Source organism: Ascaphus truei, chromosome 8 (assembly GCF_040206685.1).
Source record: "Ascaphus truei isolate aAscTru1 chromosome 8, aAscTru1.hap1, whole genome shotgun sequence".
Classification (NCBI taxonomy): Eukaryota; Metazoa; Chordata; class Amphibia; order Anura; family Ascaphidae; genus Ascaphus; species Ascaphus truei.
In genome coordinates, this window is record NC_134490.1 from 75,899,435 (window position 1) to 75,916,541 (window position 17,107).

A 17,107-nucleotide genomic window follows, 5' to 3' on the forward strand; every position below is an offset into this window, starting at 1 on the left:
ATAAAACTTTATTATTTTCTTTGGACTTTTTGGTATAAGGGTTACTAATTCCCTATACAGTTGTTGATACAGGTAATTTTTCCTGTCGGATTACTGTCGTCCAGTGCAATTCTTTCCAGCATTGAGTGCCGGGTGCTATGGGGATACTTTTTTGATCCTTCTTGGATAAACACTGTTATATATATATATATATATATATATATATATATACAGGCATACCCCGCATTAACGTACGCAATGGGACCGGAGCATGTATGTAAAGCGAAAATGTACTTAAAGTGAAGCACTCCCTTTTCCCCACTTATCGATGCATGTACTGTACTGCAATCGTCATATACGTGCATAACTGATATAAATAACACATGTGTAACAGGCTCTATAGTCTCCCCGCTTTTGCACAGCTTCGGTACAGGTAGGGAGCCAGTATTGCTGTTCAGGACGTGGTGACAGGCGCATGCGCGAGCTGCCGTTTGCCTATTGGGCGATATGTACTTACTCGCGAGTGTACTTAAAGTGAGTGTCCTTAAACCGGGGTATGCCTGTATATATATATATATATATATATATATATATATACACCTTTGTCCCTTCCGAGCACATGCTTATTTGTATATCAATTATGTATTAATAGGATGAGCGGTCTCATTTCCTTTAAAGTGTTGTAGTGGGTTAAAGTTACAAAGGTGAAAGGCAGAGGGAATGTGAAGGTAGCAGTAAGGAGAAAAATTAGACAGGGGTGATAGTCTGAGGTGGGTTAAATTAGACAGGGGTGATAGTGTGAGGTGGGTTAAAGTTACCAAGGTCAAAGCCAGAGGGAGTGTGGAGCAGGCGGGAAGGAGAAAAATTATGAAGGAGAAAAATTAGACGGGGTGATAGTCTGAGGTGGATTACACTTACCAAGGTCAGTGTGTGACTTCGCAGGGGTGATAGTCTGAGATGACTGTCTCAAGGGGTATGGTGTGGCAGTGTGAGTGTGTGACAGTGGAGTAGGTATCAGTGATGTCAGTGTAGCTCTTGGCCAATGAGAGTCGTGGGGGAGGCGGACCATGGACAGGCGGACAGAGGGACCAATGTGTGTGTGCGTGTGTGTGTGTCACAGTGGAGAGTACCTCTTGGCTAATGAGAGTCACGGGGGGGCGGGTGGACCGAGGGACCAATGAGATTCCCCTAACTACTAACACTGATACTAACAATCAAATACTTTTCAGTTTTATTATATATAGATGGTTTTTTTTGGTGTTTGGATTTTTAATTCTGGTGCTTATTTGGTATTTGCTTTATTGATTGCTGGTAATTTTGTTGTGTTTACTTGTTTATTGTTGTTTATTTGGTGATTGTTTTGATTCAATTGGATATTGTTGGTGGTTGTTTTTTTATTAGGTTGATCATTGGCTGTGATAGTGGTAAAGCATGCCCATATTATATGGCCATCATGTACCACTGTGCCAATTAATTGGTTTATTGGCATTTGTAATGTATTTATTTTTCTATGTAATGTGTTTTATTTTGAGCCTGTTTTTTTTAGCTTCACCATTTATTGCTATAGTGGCAAATCATGCCCATATTATATGACCATGATGTACCGACTGTACCAATGAATGGGTGGAGGGTGGGGGTTGTTGCCTGGGGAAGGTGGTTAGGCCTCCTGGGTGGGTAGTGGGTGAGGGTGGGTTAACCCCTTAATTACTGTAGCGGTTACTAACCGCTAACGTGATTAAGGGGTTAGGGGCATTAGATTGTATTTTTTAATGTAATATTGCTGACAGCGGAGGACAAGGACGGTGATGAGGATGAGGACAGCCTTCATCATGTCAGGCTAGCAAGTTTTATTTATTTTATGTCTGCTGGTTAATGTTTTATTTTAAATGGGCAATGCACTATTATCCATATCTGGATAATTGTAATTTTGCCCATTACTGTACAGTATGTATTGGGGGTGGGGAGAGGGGGGTTGTATTTATTTGAATATATTGCATATTTTTTTTTAGGCACAGGATTGATACCGCAGGCCAGCGGGACCACCCCCAGACACCTGCAGAGACCACCAACGGTGACCACCAGCGGGCCCCAAGACACCCTTGGGGACCACCCGACGACCCCCACCAGCCTCTGGTATTATTCCTGTGCATAAAAAATAAAAAATGCTTTTATGTGTATTAGGGGCCTATAGGTGTTGTTGGGGGCACAGGGGTGGGTTGTGTATTGGTGGGTAGTACAGTGTGTTCATTACATGCATTGTGTAGTGTGACATTATTGTAAATATTAAATACATCAATTGCATCTTCTTTCTTGCCTTTAATTTTACTTGCTGTATTAAAAGAATGTGCTATTTTTTAAATGTTAGTATAGTTTTTCAATATATTTTGATTCCTTTTCATTCAATTCCTTTGTTTTAATGATTTTATGCAGTAGTTGCCATTTTGAGTCCAAGAGGACATGCATCAGTTCTTGGCACAATTTCACCCAAACACCCAGAAGGTTATTTAATTTATCTTTACAGCACAGAGAGGATAGTTGTCATTCCAGTCTTGTGCTTTAGATACTCTGGCCAGGTTTCTCTATTGTTCTATTCCTCAAGAAGTCTATTAATCTTCAAGTAACAATGTTTAGTAGTGTCAAAATGTTTGTCCCTCCTAAATAAAGAAAAATGGTGCTGTGTATAAATGGTCTCTCTCCAAAATAAAATAACAATAAAATTGTGTGTGGTGTGTGTGTGTAATTTAGATTCCAGAGAAGTTATAGACACATGAAAGATATAGTCAACTCATCATTTATTGACAAACACTGAATGGTAATTAAACTATTATGCTAGATATACTGTAGAGGTTGTCATATAACTATCCTGCTAAAGCAGAGTAGAATAAACAGAACACCAATGGATAAATGAAAAAATAAAGTTATTAGTTCAAGACGTATTGTAAAGATATGACAACGTTTATGTTCTGAGGAATCTTCATCAGTTAAAATACCATGCCAATATCTCTGCCATTAGCACTTTACAGTCTAGTAGTACTTTGGAAGACAGAGATACTGGGAATAAATACAAATCCATTTGGCTTATTCTGCATTTGGGCACGATTGCTTTGTTGACCGCACATAACTGCAGAGATAAGTAATATTATAATAACTATCCCCTCTACAGGTTTTGAAATGCAAACAGTGAATTAACGTACAACTTCTTTGTTAGTGCAAAATAGCAAATACAAATATCACTTGGACCCCAATAAGCACGTGCCTCCCATATTACACATCTACTTAGAGCAAAATAGGATCTATTTGTTTGTTTGTCAGTTTCTACCTTTTGTATTGAAGGTACTGAACAAATCAACAACATTCTTGGGACGTTCTCAGTACACAGAAGGATAATTCAGTAATGACTAACAGGAGAGTCCTACACCACAGAACGGGGTTGTCTTTTGCAGTTGGTAGAGAATTACAAGGCAGTAGGGTGGGCTCTGGGGTTATCAGCTGTGATAGAATGGATCACCAATAATATCTTTGAGTCTACCTTCACTAAACATCCAACAGCTTTGGACAGCTGGAAGTTTGTGGACATAATCAATGTTGATTTATAGTGCACTATCTTCAGTTTTAAAGTGGGAATGGTCTACAAATGAACTCTAGCTTTAACCATCAATTAGCTTCATTGTCAGGTTATGGATGAGTAGCCAATACAGTTTCCACTTTAACCCTTTAGTGCTAAGAAGGCTGGCCATGCATTCCAAACCAATCTTTGTTCTTTCTACATAACAGGAGATAAGAAAACAGAAGTCACAAAGCATATTTTATTTATCTAGATATTAAATATTTTGAGTGAAAATAATATTTATTGGGTCAATAGTTAACAATCACAATTTTGAAGGAAAGCTGATTGGTTGGCGTTTATATTTAAATTTCAGCATACATAATGCTGTTTTACAATGTATCTAAGAAACAGGCATAAATCACCCAAATATATATTGCTGTCTTAAAGTAATCTTTTTACAAATTCTCAATGTAATTAAATGAAATCTAGGTCAGCAGCTACTCAACTTAGATAATCACATTACTCTGAGAATAAAGTTACAAGAAGTAATTATCCACTAGTTCTATGAAAAAGTAATAGTGCTTCCTCAACACTGCCAAGTGACATTTCAAATGAAAAAAGGATTTCTGCTACATCCAATATCTATTTTCAAGAATAAGATATAATGAAAGTCTCTCCTTTCTTTGAAGCTTAAATACTGTGCGATAAACACGCATGCATACAGCATGCTAATTACTCGACTTAAATTTAGCAAGTAGTAATTAAATTGTTCTTTTTCACTGCTCTAATTGGCAGCTAATTTATGCACCTGAATTTTCAGGTGCATATAAGTACTCATTAAAAATGACCTCCAGGAACAGTAGAGCCATTGGGGGAAAAAAAGAGGCAAATGACAGCATTGATGCTGCTATGTTTAGCCGTTCCTATGTTGGGAGATACTTTGTAAGTACTATAATTACGAGATAGGAATACCGGAACTCATCTAGACAGCTTTGGAAAATGTTTTTACATTAGCAAAATCTCTGCACCAGTCTAAGACTGTAACGTTCTTCCATGGACGGTAATTCTGTGTTCATGGATCGTGATTCTAACACTTGCTTTAAAACCTAAAAGCTCAACAGTTTAGCAATGATAATGATCACTATTTATCAGCGACATCTAGTATGCTACATCTGGCCCAACTTTATTTTGAAGGAGACATGAATAAATTATATAATTACTACCATTACAAATATGTTTGCAATGATGGCAATTAATGAAATGACAGCAGGAAAAGGATATTTCTCTGTGTTTTTTTTTTTTGCATTTTCACAAAGGCAATGATCCAATTTAACAAGAACGCAGGCTGAACTGATGCATTAAAAAATGTATTTCTTTTCATCCTAAAAATCTATTAGATCACAGCGTTTTATGTTTTGAAACATTAGCTAGAAAAACAAATATAATCATTTTTACTGTCTATTTAGATAATATTGCAGCTCGGGGAAATACCTACACCCTTTAAATTTGAATATTATGAGTTTGCAAACGAATAATTGTCAATTAAAAATAATAGGATATGATACTAGAAATGAATTTGAAACATGAAAAACTCCCGTTTTTGTTGCAGTCCCCCAGAGGATAATAAACTAAGGGCAGTATCAAGTTTAAAAGGTAAGATAAGGGTGATTGGCAGTTTCTTTCATTCTAAAAAAAAAACATTAGAAAAGTATAAGAATATTAAAGTATAAAATATTATGAATATTTTTTTTAAGGACTTGTAACATTTTCATGTTAAGCGTTGCAGGGATTTTACAACCTTTCTGGAATGTCTTTAAGTAATAAGGCAATTTGTCGGTCCTCAAAACCAGAGGTGAATTGTTGTTACAGTTTCGTGCTTTATATAGTAACTGTGATGCCATCATTATTTAAAGCAGGGGTGCGATTTTCTGGGGGGGCATGCCCGTTACACAGGCCCCGCGCTACCCCGAAGGCAATTAAACTAAAAGGCCTCTGTAAAACTCCCTTACCTAACCATGCAGCAACGTGCCGTCATGGCGACCCGGCATCAATAGACGCCACAGGGTCACGCGACGTCGCATTGCCATGGCAACATGACGTCACATGACCCCACAGCGTCATTAGACGCCGGAGCCATACAGGAAGGGGGGACACGAGCCGGGGGGGAGACCAGACAGGGATGCGCATGAAGGAAACTTTGCGCACCCCTGAGTTAAACAGATAAACATAAGTAACATGACTTCATCTCCTTTTGACAGGGGCGTAGCCAGGCCTGAGCTAGGGCATTTTGGGTTGGTGGTGGGGCACTAATTGTGCTGGATGATACATGCGCTGTAGAGGTAACCTGGCATTGCACCAATACAGTCTGGTTATAGCCTGTGTCACTGTCATGTTTTAATCCGTGTCAGTGTATAACCTGACCACACTATACACTGACACAGAGTATAACCTTACTGCACTGTACACTGACACAGAGTATAACCTTACTGCACTGTACACTGACACAGAGTATAACCTTACTGCACGGTACACTGACACAGAGTATAACCTTACTGCACGGTACACTGACACAGAGTATAACCTTACTGCACGGTACACTGACACAGAGTATAACCTTACTGCACGGTACACTGACACAGAGTATAACCTTACTGCACGGTACACTGACACAGAGTATAACCTTACTGCACTGTACACTGACACAGAGTATAACCTTACTGCACTGTACACTGACACAGAGTATAACCTTACTGCACGGTACACTGACACAGAGTATAACCTTACTGCACGGTACACTGACACAGAGTATAACCTTACTGCACTGTACACTGACACAGAGTATAACCTTACTGCACTGTACACTGACACAGAGTATAACCTTACTGCACGGTACACTGACACAGAGTATAACCTTACTGCACGGTACACTGACACAGAGTATAACCTTACTGCACGGTACACTGACACAGAGTATAACCTTACTGCACGGTACACTGACACAGAGTATAACCTTACTGCACGGTACACTGACACAGAGTATAACCTTACTGCACTGTACACTGACACAGAGTATAACCTTACTGCACTGTACACTGACACAGAGTATAACCTTACTGCACGGTACACTGACACAGAGTATAACCTTACTGCACGGTACACTGACACAGAGTATAACCTTACTGCACTGTACACTGACACAGAGTATAACCTTACTGCACTGTACACTGACACAGAGTATAACCTTACTGCACGGTACACTGACACAGAGTATAACCTTACTGCACGGTACACTGACACAGAGTATAACCTTACTGCACAGTACACTGATACAGAACACAAGTGGGAGAAGGGGAAACACATGTTGGAGGGGGGATAGGCGGTGACACATGGGGGGAGGGGCAGTGTGGGATTGAGGAGACAGTTGGTGATACTCACCATCTTCTCATCCGTCAAGTGCTGAATACACTTTGGGTGATATATAAATAAAAATATACATACATACAGATGTAGCTATACTTACGGAGGTACAGCTGACAAAGCTTTAAGTCGCAGCTCCGGAGATAGTGCTGGCATGGTCCCACTTGGGGGTCCATGTTACCGGATCGTACACCCCACAGCAATAATCCTTCAGCACAGTAACGCTTGCTATAATTGTACATAAGTAGTTGGTGCAGTATTCTTTTATTCAGTGGACTCAGAGTAAGACAAAACATATCCAGTTTTCACAAGACATAAATAAACATTTGAGGGTGAGTGAATCTCTCCAATGAAGCCAATTACACTGTTATGTTGGTTAAAAATATTTTGGACATGCTATATGGCGCTGCCCTTTCAAAATAGCACAAACTATGCAGATTAGTTTGTGTGAAAACGGTCTCCTCAAAATTAAACAACAGATTATCCTTTTCACAGTAGGATGACTCAGTGTTTGCAGGGATTTAACTATTTGTGAAGACAATTATGTTTTTCTGTTTCTTTAGTCTCCAAGTAAAGGAAGTATGGGAGGATTGAATGTGTTTATTACCACTCAGCATTGATTTGTTACCATAGCACGTTTCATGGGAAAGTCCAGAATAAAAACTGCTATTACTGTGGCATTTGGGTATTATAATATTAGGAAGGGCCTTTGCTATTATTTTCTCTCTTCTCATGGAACTTTGTGAAACTGAAGGTGTATACTAATGCAAAGTAAAAAATCAGGGGAGGTATATGGGGTGCCCAGCTTACTCACAATAAGGGGCTCCATTTTCGAGGTTGCGGATTGCTTTCATAGACAGGTGCTGCCGTTGCTATCATAAATATATCTAAATGTGATGATGCACACCCGACTGAGGGTCCGGTGTGTATCACATTTATATGCAGTTACTAATTGTAATGAAAATGGCGGGGAATATTAAGTATGTTAATCCATCTGGTACTTCATGGGTTAATGTGGTTACAAGATATTGTGTTTATGACAGGTCAAGACCATTCCTGTGTCTGTGCTGAACTACAAAGAGGGCTTAATTGGGGGGGCTATCACTGATGGCCCACTAAAAGGGACATATGTACAGTTAAGAAGGCTATGGGCGATAGCCAGATCCTGGGATGTCAGCCTCAAAGAAAACTGTAACAGTCTTGAATTATCCCTTGCGCATCACAGAGCGAGGTGACAAAAAGGTCACCACTTAGTTGGAGCACTTGATTAAAAATGAGGATATCATCTGATGATATCTATTCTGAATAACAGGTACATATTTGGCATCGTTACAATAAGGCAAATCAAATCATACCACATTTTTCATGATTAAGGGGTGCCAAAGACAGATAACTATTTATTCTGTGAAAATAGATGTTAGGCTGGCAAATAGATGCAGGCGTGCACGTGGAGAGCACAGACACAACTGTGAAGATGTCATTTGTCTAAGTGTGCAGGAAATTAAGTTATGAGTGTTTCTATATTCAGTCAGACTTTTAAATGTCAGAAGAAAAAAAAAATCATTAAGTCATAAATGTCACCTAGGTAGCTGATTTACACCAGGACTGGGTCTTATGTGTCTGTTTCACTGCAAGAAGATCTGGGCAGAAATGTTGGTATGTTTGAGTAGAAAATCAGAACTCAATAGAGGTGTGTTTTGGGATCAGAACACGTTAATTCTCTTCTATTCCAGTGACCTCTCTGGGAAAGGACCTGACATACAGTAGGTAACGTACTGTATAGGCATTTCTGTTTGTTCTATCCTTTTATTTTAAGAAACTATTCTGTATTTATTGTGACTGTATGTTCTTGTAATAATCGTATTCTGTAATCTGAAGCACTATATTTTTATACATTAAAACAATATTTAATAAGTAATGCTTTAGGGCTCTGATTTAGCTGGTTGCACGCTTTGTAGAGAGTAACTCCCATTTTCTGACACATTTTCCTACAACAGATTTTTGTGTATTAAGTGCAAAGTTATTCTTTAATAAGCAGGGATCTTAGACCCTGGCAGATAATTATGGATTTTATTTGCATATTTCTGGCTAGTGGCAGCGGATAGATATGATTGCAATCGATTAAGGGGTAAACTTATTGAAAGTACCTTGCAGAGGCAAAAGGTGAGTTGGCTAGAGTAGCCGTGTGTATTAACCCTGGTTGAATATCTAAGTAACGTGCTCAAAAGTGTGCTGTCCATGACAGATGTTATATTGGGATGGCGGGAGGGGAGATACGTTCATTTGAGGGACCTTTGTGGAAGGTGAAAAGTGGAACAGCTAGAGAGCTGTGTATTAATTCGTGTCCCATATGCAGGTCACGTGCTCATAGGTGTGCCATATGTGACACTAATGCTAGGCTTGGAAGAAACATTTTCATGCATGGTCAATCTCTGGTCCATCTGTATACTCTCTGCTTGTCATCTAACTGTAAACATGGTTGCTATTTAATTGTTTTATTACCCCATAAACTTAGACCAGGTTACTTACATAATCTCCCCAGCAATACAGCAAATTGAGTATTTTAAAATATTCCATTAACCCCTTGGTTGATGTATGCTTAAGTGACCTTAAGTATCTTTATAATGTACTGTACTTTTTCTGGTGATACTATAAATAAAAGAACAGATCCTAAATCATTCCAGGATCAAAGCAGGGGGCAACAATCAGCAATCGTCAATATATTTCAAATAGGATAACATATGCCCGTGTAGCAGAACAATTCCCAGATGAAACAAGAGTTGATTAGAAAAAGGAATCCTTTATTCTTCATAATGAAAATACAGCAGTAAATTGGTGGAGAGCAAACTATCCCATCCCAACCGGTTTCAGCACCGGGGTGTCTTCATCATGGAATACACTCACACACCTGTTACCTCCTTTAGTAGACCATTTAATAACAATAAATCAACACCATCTTTTGCCAATTTCCCCCTCTAAGGGGTTTTGATACCTGTTGCATCCCAATGAATTAAATAATGAACAATGTCCAGCCTCATTAAAATGTTTTGCAGTTGCATGTTTTTCATCCCCATATTTCATTTCACTTTTAAGTTGACTATTTTGTTTACGGAATGTCCTAATGGTGCACCCCACATAGAATTTAGAACATGGATACCGAAGCCTATAAAACACCCCATTTGATGAACAATTGATTAAAGATCCAATTTTAATTTCATTCCTGTGTATGGATGTTCAAAAGATATAGGGGCCTATGCAGAGAGCAGCGAATTTTAAAAATGGCGAGTTTAATAAAAAGTAGCTTTTTTGGAGAGTTTTATTCTCCATATGCAGAAATGTGCGAATTCTGCTATGTTTAACATGAATGCGTGTGGCGAGTTTAAATTGGCGAGATGCGCGCTGCAGAAATGTGTTAAAAAAAATTCGCGCCTTTTTTTTCCCTTTGCTATGGCCGCGAGCGGCAGCTTCTTGCCAACTTTTTCTGGCGAGGCAAAAAGGAGACAATCGCGCCATTTTATTGGCGCGAACAGCCGCTAGATGCCGTTCGCGGCTCTCTGCATAAGGATATTTTTAAAACTGGCGAGATGGAGGTTCTCGCCAGCCGCGAGGCGAGTTTAGAAATAGAAAAAAAAAATGGTGCGTTTTTCGTAACTCGCCATTTTCTGCTGTTTTCTGCGCGATTTTCTCCAAAAAATGGCGAGTTTTGAAATAGCGCTGCTCTCTGCATAGGCCCCTTAGTATTGTAAGTGTACTAACATTGTATACATGTACACATTGTGTCTGTAAAATTCTTATGTGCTGCGTACCATGCACTATACTGTAATTGTGAAGCACTTGAAGTCCCATAGGGAGAAAGGCGCTATATGAAGTAAAATTATTATTAATAATACTACACTTATAGTTACCTAGTGTGTGTGTGTGAGGGGGGGGTAGGGGAGGCAACCAACTGGTTAATGTCTCCGGTGTATATGTACTTCTGATAACCATATCTGTAATGCTTCTACTACGCTTAGTATATACAAGTTTGGGATATTGGTCTGTCTATTTGTTGTTCTTGTAGTACCAAGTGCCTATGTTTTTTAATTAGCTTATTTATAAAACAACTATTATTGAAAAAAGTGGTAATACAATGTAACCTTAAATCATTTGGTTAAATTAAAGTTAAACCAAACTTTGGTTTCTTAAGCAAAAAACGTTTTTGAACAGCAAATTCAACAGCATTTCTAGGATAAACTCTTTAAAAAAAAAACTTTGGGCTCATCTGATGTACTTGTCCCTGCAATTCATTGAAACTATCACAAATCTAATCTAGAAATCTGGCCATAAATTATGTTGTATATAAAATGGTGTGGATTAAATTAATCAAAATGCAACAATGTATTTGTTGTAGTGGACAGTGTAATATGCCGTTTTATCTCAACCTTATATACAGTATCAACAGATCCAACAATCCAATGGAACACAGGTCAAAGCTCAGGGTGAAAGTTAACCCACTGAAGTGCTTCTTGAGATATACATGGAATGATGTCAATTGGCGTACACTTGCTTTCTAAAAAAAACCCACAATATCATCAATGTCGTAGCGATGATAACTGTCATGATAATATCATGAGATATTATGTATATTAATCCATCATGTGCTTCAGGGGTTAATGTGATTGGAGTTTTATTTTTTATATACCACTTGTTGGATTTGTAACAGTTCAGGACTTGTTCTGGATTTGTGTTTGTCTTCAAAGACCGCTTAATAGGGGGTGCCTATCATGTCTGGCCCACTAAATATGTCAGATGGTTGCATGTCACTGATAGTCTCAAGATAAGGGCAGAGGTGGGAATAAAATATAGCCCCTGTGAAAACGTTCTATAAACATGGTCTTTTTAGAGCTAGCTTCAAAGCATTCTCTGGAGAGGGTTTATGGATTGCCAGGGTGCATGGCTAACAAGGTATCAAACCAAGAGTGACTTTATTAAAAATGAGAATATCGGGGGGCGTGTCCAGGACGTCAACGAGGACGGTCGTGTGAGAGGAGAGCTCCACAGACCCTCGTGAATAATCTTATTTAAAAGCACTTTTCCCCCCAATTTTCGGACCCCGAGGTGCTGACTTTGGATGTCCAAACAAGCAGAGATGGCGAGCAAGCAAAAAACGCAGCCTGCTCATGGGGTAACGAAGTTCTTCACCCCCCGCAAAAGGCCACTGAAGCGGCCTCTAAAATCCAAGATGGCGCCGGCTCCTCGGGGGCGCACGCGGCACAAAGCAGCAGGCCCTAGAGCGAGAACGAAGAGACGAAACACAGAGCCCTGAAACAACCCTTACAAGGGAATATATGCAGGATCTGTTGACAGCCATGCTGGATAAACTACATGTCTCGATCCAGAGCGATCTGCGAGAGGCTGTAACGGAGCTCCGACAGGACATCACAGGCCTGACAGAACGCACCTCCGCTCTGGAAACTAAAATGGAGGAGACACTGAAGGCACAAACGGCCACGGAGGATGAAATATTCAGATTGGGGCTAGAGGTCAGCAGTCTGAAAGATACACTGGAGGACCACGAAAACCGCGATAGGCGGCAGAATATCAGGCTAAGAGGAATACTTGAATCGATCCTCCCTGACCAGCTCAAACCTTACCTCATCGACTTCTTCTCCTCAGTATGTGCGGACCTGGAGGCTAAAGACCTGGAAATGGACAGAGCCCATCACGCCCTTGGACCGCGGTCGGACGACCCGAACAGAACAAGGGACGTCATAGCTCGCCTCCATAGATACGCGGTCAAGGAAAAAGTAATGATGGCCTGCAGAATGAAGGAGCCTATCACGTTCCGGGACGACCACCTACAAGTCTATAACGATCTTGCAAAGCTGACAGTCGACAAAAGACGTGAGTTAAAACCCCTAACTAAGATGATGAGAGAAAATGGGATCAAATATAAATGGGGATTTCCATTCAAACTAATTAATAGTGAACAGGAACGGAAAGTTCCACACTATAAGACACCCCGCAGAGATGACCCGACTGGCCAAAGCGGTGGGTCTCACCCCTCTTCCGACGTGGGACTCTGACATCTCCGGGCCCCAAGGCCAAGAAACTGAGAAACCGCCGATTAGAGCCTCGCAGAGACTGGCTGGCCAAAAACAACAACCAAGAAGATAAAGAACTCTGACTAACCTGTATTACTTTGATCCCAGTTCACAGTTGTTCCACAGTTATACTCAGTCACGTTGACGGAGGAAGTCCTGAGAGTCAAGAGAAACCCAGCAGGAGCAAGCCAAGACCACAGAGGATCCACAACAGACGAACCCCAGAAGCAAGCATCATAACCGTCGACAGAAGACCTGACTCCCACCGCTTCCAGATCCACAGAGGACGGCAAACCAGGAACATCCGCCAAGATGCAGAAAGGGGATAAAGTCACCGACCCGCCCGAGCTTCAGCCAAGGACCCGGAGCAGTTGTCTGTGATCTGCCTGTGCGGAGAGGCAAGAGAACGAAGGATCAGTGCCCTCGGCGTGCGGAGGGAGAGAACGGCTGTGAAAGAGCTGTTGCCCCCTTTTTTCTTTCCCTCTCCCACCCGCTGGCGCGGCACTCTCTGGTCAGCACCGGCGGAACGGCCGGGAATATAGGCTGGCGGGTCCGCAAATGACCACCGAGGGATGCGGCCCTGTGCAGAGACCCAGGGTAAAAACCCCACCTTAACCGTGAGTACTTTAACCCACTAAGCTGGACCTCTAACATTAAAGGCGAAAGGCACCCCGTGAGCAGCCTCTGAGTCCCAAGGAGACAAGGCAACCGATAGGTCCACAGACTGTGTATGACGGTATACCCTTGCGATACCCACAGACAAACATTACTCCTACATTTGGCCTAAAGCCGAGGATGATACCAGCTATCATGGTTATTACAGTAAATGTAATCAATGTGACCAATATTGATCCCCCTGCCCCCAAAAGCCTCCCGCTCCCCCCCTCCCCCCGTTCCCCCCCTCCCCTTCCCCCTCCGGCTCCCCCTCCTCCCCTTCCACCTCCCCCCCATCCCCCATCCATGGTTACTAAAAGCAGCCATATCAAGGAATAAGCGACGGGATTGAGATGAGTGACACCGCGGGGCCTAAACAATGTATAATGATGGCTAAGGTGTGCTATGCTTGAAATGTTTACACGAGTTGCTGTTGATGTTGTGCTTTTACTACAAGAGTCCTAAGAGTGATATCCACTATGCCATGATTGCTATATATGACATTACCCGTAACACAAAACCCAACAGGGGGGATTGCAGTCACGTAAACCCCCATGTACGCAGCCCTGCCCGCTCCGAGGAGTGGACATAGACACCACTATAGGCCAAATAACAATAAGGGCAAGCCCCCACCATATCCCCCATCACAACAGCTGAGATATCCCCTCTCCCCCCTCCCCTTCCCCCCCCTCCTCCCGCCTCCCCCCCCTGACCCCCCCTCCCCTTCCACCTCCCCGACTCCCCCCTCATCCCCCCCCTGGTTACTAAAAGCAGTCTTATCAAGGAATGATCGACGGGATTGAGATGAGTGATACCTCGGGGTCTACACAATGTATAATGATGGCTAAGGCGTGCTATGCTTGAAATGTCTACACGAGTTGCTGTTGATGTTGTGCTTTCACTACAAGAGTCCTAAAAGTGATATCCACTATGCCATAAATGCTATATACGACATTACCCATAACACGAAACCCAACAGGGGGGATTGCAGTCACGTAAACCCCCATGTACGCAGCCCTGCCCGCTCCGAGGAGTGAACATAGACACCCCTGCAGGCCAAAGAACAATAAGGGCAAGCCCCCACCATATCCCCCCATCACAACAGCTGAGATATCCCCTCTCAATTGATCAAAGAGCTTACAGATAACATTATCGCGCTGGAACAAGCTCATAAAAGTAACCCCTCAAAAAGAGCGTACAAAACCTTAACTATAGCCAGATCAAAACTTAAACAAGCCCAGCTCGAGGATGTAGAAAAGGCCCTTAAGTGGACAAACCAACAATACTATGATAAGGGCAACAAGGCGGATAGACTTTTGGCTAGTAGACTGAGAGGAGTACAGAAGAGATCCCAAATAATGGCGATCAAAAATAGATCTGGTGAGATACAATATAGCGATGCCAAAATAGCGGCAGAATTCACAAAATATTATACTGAACTACACAACCTAAGATCAAAAAATGGCCGACCCGAATCAATAGCATCAGAATCCATAAAGAAATACCTAGACAGTTGCCACCTCCCAACTTTAACAGAGGAGGAAAACATAGTCCTCAACGCTGAAATCACAAAAGAGGAACTGGAAGAGGCGGTCAAGGTGCTCAAACTCTCTAAGTCCCCTGGTCCTGACGGCTTCACCAATGTCTACTACAAGAGATTCTTACCAATACTATCCACGCATCTATTAAAAATGTTCAACCATTTTATGGAACGGAACCCAATCCCAACCTCAATGTCTCTCGCCAACCTAGCGATTATTCATAAGGAAGGCAGAGACCCGATGCAATGTGGAAGCTACCGTCCGATCTCCCTTCTCAACAATGACCTCAAACTATATAGCAAAATACTAGAAAATAGGCTAAACCCTATCTTACCGAGAATTATAAATATTGATCAAGTAGGATTTGTCGCGGGCAGGCAAGCCTCAGACAATATTCGTCAGATAATCAATATTATAGACCATGTCCACCTCACAGGCACCAAAGCAATAATTCTAAGCGATGACGCAGAGAAGGCGTTCGATAGAATAGACTGGCTCTTCCTAGACCAAACATGCATAAATTTGGCTTCAAAGACGCATACCTAGAAAGGGTCCGCAGACTCTACCAAGACCCGTCAGCAATGGTAAAACTACCAGGCGGCAGCCTCCAGAGATTTAACATTAAAAACGGCACGAGACAGGGATGCCCGTTGTCCCCTCTCCTCTTTGCACTCACTATTGAACACCTGGCGGCCACCATTCGGAACAATGTAGACATTCAAGGAGTCGCAATTGGACAGAATCAATATAAGATATCACTGTTCGCAGATGATATCATCTTAACATTCTCCAACCCCCAAATTTCCCTCCCTTCGGCCGTCATCATGTCAACACATGCGCGGCTTGTGGCAGGAGGCAGGATTAGCTTCGGATACTCCACAGTGCCTCAGCTGTCGGCACGCTAGACCGTGAATCCTATGTCAGGTCGTATGTTACTTCATTGAGGCTACGTTGCATTTGCTGTGTACCGTATATATTATTTTATATTATTTATTTATTTCTGCACACAACCATACCTGCTTGTGGTGAAATATACAGCACCACGCAGTTTCTATATATTGACAAACGTGGCTTTAGACATTGCTACAGTAGTCCTCAACCCGTTTCCGTGCCTCCACACATCTGGGGATTTTGGGCCATGCATTTTTATGCATTTTTATGGTGTCTCGTTGTTTTTTATATTGGTTATTTAAGCTTTTTTATTTTCATTTGAGTGTGACCTTTGCGGTTTACCCTATATAGGGAATAGGTTACTTGGTGGCCTCCTATGTGTTGACATTTTCCCTGTAATGTCACCTATCCAGAGTGCAAGTATATAGGGGGCTTTATATAATCCTTGCTGATTATTTGTGTGTTTATATTGTGCTTTTTTCCCCTTGCACCAGGTAGTTTATGTTTCATGGTTGTCTGTCTGGTGAAGCGACGTGTCCCTTGTGTATTTTAGTGATATTGATATGAGCACTGATTGGCATGTCTGTTTGGGGTCCTTCTGTTGGTGAGCCGGCGGGATGGTACTGAGTGAGATGGGATATAGCACACGTGCCAGCTGTGGCGAGGGAACTCACCTCCCCATTCCTAATCTGAGATTTATGACAGTGATACAAAATCTCACCACAATTTTTCAAAATGATTTATTGTCATATATTTTTCAGTTAGAAAATATTGGCTTCGGTTTTCATTCTGCTCAGAAGGGATGTGCAAAAAATTTCAGACACATATACAAATCCAGCGAATTTGGCAATTTTGTGTGTGAAAAACAGCAAGTTTGGCCAAAACAATTTGCCAAGTAAAGTGGCCAAAATATTCAAGGTCTAATAAGAAATGTGTAAAGTCACATATTGGTGAGGTTTGAATGTTAGAATTCCGGGCATTATTCATTCAGTAAT

At 41.5% G+C, this 17,107-nt stretch overlaps 1 long non-coding RNA gene across 1 annotated transcript in view; it reads right to left on the reverse strand.

Annotated features, from left to right (window-relative positions):
- Window positions 1–17,107, reverse strand: part of LOC142500977 (uncharacterized) — a 51,870-nt gene that overhangs the window by 16,427 nt on the left and 18,336 nt on the right. Inside the window, exon 2 of the long non-coding RNA XR_012803384.1 lies at window positions 7,047–7,171. This is a non-coding gene — a long non-coding RNA (uncharacterized LOC142500977). The remainder of the gene's footprint in view (window positions 1–7,046; window positions 7,172–17,107) is intronic.